The sequence below is a fragment of the Lupinus angustifolius genome, chromosome LG13 (genome assembly GCF_001865875.1).
Source record: "Lupinus angustifolius cultivar Tanjil chromosome LG13, LupAngTanjil_v1.0, whole genome shotgun sequence".
Taxonomy (NCBI): domain Eukaryota; kingdom Viridiplantae; phylum Streptophyta; class Magnoliopsida; order Fabales; family Fabaceae; genus Lupinus; species Lupinus angustifolius.
The window spans coordinates 8,641,311-8,645,220 of NC_032021.1; positions in this window are offsets into that span (position 1 = coordinate 8,641,311).

Genomic DNA, 3,910 nt, shown 5'->3' on the forward strand with positions numbered 1-3,910 from the left:
CATAGGAAATTTAGTGTAAAAATGAGAGAATGGGGTGGGGTATTTATAGGAGAGCCTTACCATCATCAAATCATAAAATTTATTGCAAGGTAAGTAGATTTAGACTAGCATGTGTGATGTGTCTAATGGTGGTGGAGTGAGAGGATTTGTTGAGTGATTTAGGGGATTTTGGGGTAGTAAATCTAGACATTAATGAGTAAATCTATAAGATTTAGTAGGTAGATTTTGTGAATTGACTCATGCGACGTGACGGCTTCGGCGAAACGCGCGTGATTAAAACCATGCTCGAGTATTGTCGACCAATATTCGAGTAGCCAAAAATGATCGCCCGATTTTACTTTACGGTTGGAACTTCAAATTTTGGCATTCCGAGTGAAAATATTTTAGAAAATAGTTATGGACCAACTCAGGGTCTATCTTGACTCAAAATGTGATTACAAAGCCAACGGTATGATCAGAATTCGATTCCGAGTTAGAGAACTCAAAACCCACTTTTTGAGCCGTACCGGGTGAGATTTGACCCCGACAATGGTCCGATATGGACTGTCTCCGAAAATCATGAAAAGTTACCACCAAATTGGAAATAGAATTTCAAGACTAAAACTCAACTAGAGTTTCGTCTAATTCTTTACCGAAAATTCCCAGAAATTCATTTTCGAAAATATAATTAATAAAAATATTGATAAAATCTTATAATTCAAAATCGTAAAATTAGCGGTGTTACAATACACAACTTAGTTCAGTAATATCTTCGGTATAACACATTCAAATTTTAATCATTTTTAAAGATAGTTGACTTTCATGCTGATTAATTAGATATGAAACCTTAAAAATATTTGACTTCCATGTTGACTAATTAGACACTATTAGGCATGCAATTTATAATAATCAATATTTAGTTATATTTTAAGGAAAATATTATGATATGTTGTAAGGATAGTTGGTTTAAATGATATGTGTTTGATTCCTTTCATATAAGGACCCAAGTTGGACTTTTGTACATGGAGAAAATCTTTAGAATAGAGCTAACTTTGCTATATTATTAATTCTTTTGTATAAAAATAAAAATTACTTTTGTAGATAAAAAATAACTTGTTAACTATAGGGCATGTGCAAACCATTGAAAGATGAATATTAAGTTTGCTGACTTAACCATTAGATGAATCAAGCAAAGTCCGACAATGCTTCAGTGTATGTTATTTTGGCTATGATGATTTCCTAAAGACTTAAAAACAAGGTTAATTGATCATGTAAAATGATATTAACATTCAAAGAGTATCTCATGTTATCATAAGGTTATAGTAGAGATTCGTTTATGGTAGAGAGTTGCTTCTCAATTACCAAATTCATTATATGGAACCTACCATCCACAATAAAAAAAATGCTTATCAAGTTCTAAACTTTCATATACATCTCACATCAATTAAGTAAAGAGTAAATTACACTGACACCCCTTGAGTTTTTGTGAAATTATACAAATCACCCCTCATTTTTTTACACCTACACAAACCCGCTAATTTTTATACTTTTATTGCACTCACCACCCCTATATGAGAAATAATTGTAATCTTTTAAACAAAAAATATGATAAATGCAATTAAATTAAACAAAACATGTTATATTATGGAGACAAGTCCAAATAATATACAAATCAATATATCTGTATTAGTTTTTGTTACAAAATGTATCAACAATTCTAAAGAGATATTGTTTAAATTGCTCTTATACTATATCGTAACGAACCAAAAATAATAAAGATGTATTGACTCATATATTATTTGGACTTGTATACACAATATACGATGTTTTGTTTAACTAAATTGCGTTTATCGTATTTTTTTGTTTAAAATATTATATTTATTTCTCATGCATAGGTGATGAGGGTAATGAAAGTATAAAAAATAGGGGTTTGTGTAAGTGTAAAAAAATGAGAGATAATTTATATAATTTCACTAAAACTCAGGGGATGTCAGTGTAATTTAATCTTAACTAAATTGATACAAACCTATGGTAATTTGTGATGAATAGAAATATATAAAGAAAGCATTGGATGTAATCATTAATTATAATATCATTAAGTGGCTTAATAATTAATATAGCATAATTATAAAATAACAAACATGCTAATTTACTAAGTGACATACAGAAATTAAGGAACATACAAAGATACAACTAACTAGAAAATAAGAACTTCACAAACTAAACCTTAACTAGAATAAGTGGAAGGGCTTGGATAGTTCAGTAACCTTAATTAGTATTGAAAAACTAAGTTCCTTAAAGTGTGATTTTTTTTAAGAACAGTTTTTAGTGAAAAAAGATTGTATATATTAATAGTGTATGAATTTTATATACTGTCATTTCATCATTCATTTTTTATTATCGTTGACTCTCTTAAAAAAAATAATACAAATGAATGGTAAATAATTTATTGATTGTGTAAAAATCTTTACATTAATTATGCATAGATATTACACACTTTTTATTTCTCGTGACCACTTAACTTCTATTTGATGTTTGTAAAAAAATGTGAAATGAAAATTTTTAAATATGTAATTTAGTAAAAAATGTTTTTAAATAAATTTACGTATATTCGTTTAAACTCTAAAATCAATAGTAAAATTCTTTCTTTTTTCTTGGAGATCTCACCACTTTGTGGTTGAGATCCTCTAACATAGTGCTAAACAAAAAATTTGGACTTTGATGTAAGAAATAGGCTAAAAGATTCTTTTTCTTTGTTTAATTGAATTGAATAAAGGAGATAGGCTTCTCTAATTTTCCAAAAGAAAAAAATTAACCTAACTTTAGCGTTATTTTACACAAAAATCTAAAACATAAAATTAAATAATTATATTTTATCATTTTTCCTTCTCATGTGTATGTGTCATACCATGTAATCTCAAGATAGCATCTAAAATCATGAAACTCACTTTTGGTGTTTCATCAGTGTATCAATTTAATTAAAAAGTAACACCAATTAAAAATAAAAATTCAAAAAGAATAAAGCATCTCCTTATACCAATTGATAATTTTCCTGAACTTCGGTCAGTGTTTGACATGTATCTTATTTTCTTCCTTTAATGTGTTTTCATTTTAAAATATATTATAAAATAAAAAACAAAACACATGTCAAACACTGAATAAATTTAACGAGATACGTTATATCCTACTTTATTCTCAAATACACAATTTTTATATTATTTGATGCAATGTAATTGACTTTAGAGATGAAGATAAAAATGGATTTAATATGTATACACTGACAATGTAAGTGTTTTTTACACTACACATCATCCACCATTCATATGTTAGTCATCATTAACTGTCAAATAAAAGTAATCTAAATCAACGATAGATAATGTACTTTCAGTGTAAAAAACTTTACAATGACGTTGCACATATATTAAACTTATAAGAATTTTTTGGGACATATGATTCTTATTTTAAAGGGAGACATATGATTGAGCATGAAGAGACTCTTCTACTTTATGCAATTATTGTTTTTGGATGCAATTGTTGCATAAAACTATTGTATTTTTACCGAAGGATCCTATAAGAATCCAGTACCACAAAAGATTGTGATATGTTTTTTTAAAAAGATTTGAATAAAATAGATTTTAAAATATTTTTAGACAAAAAATTATTATAAATGATGAAATGAAATTTTGGCCTTACATTCTAGTACCGGAGAGGATATTGACCCATTTTTACCATTCTAACATGCCCAATATTGACCAATAATTGTGCAAAGCTTTGTGCAACCTCATTAGAGGTGTTCTTTGTTGGAGATTTTCCATCTATAATCCTTAGATTGAATGCGGAAACCCTAATGATCATGACTTTGTTCCTATAACCAAATGTTTATGCCCATACATAAACTCAAATGGAACAACCATGATCAGACCGAAGAAAC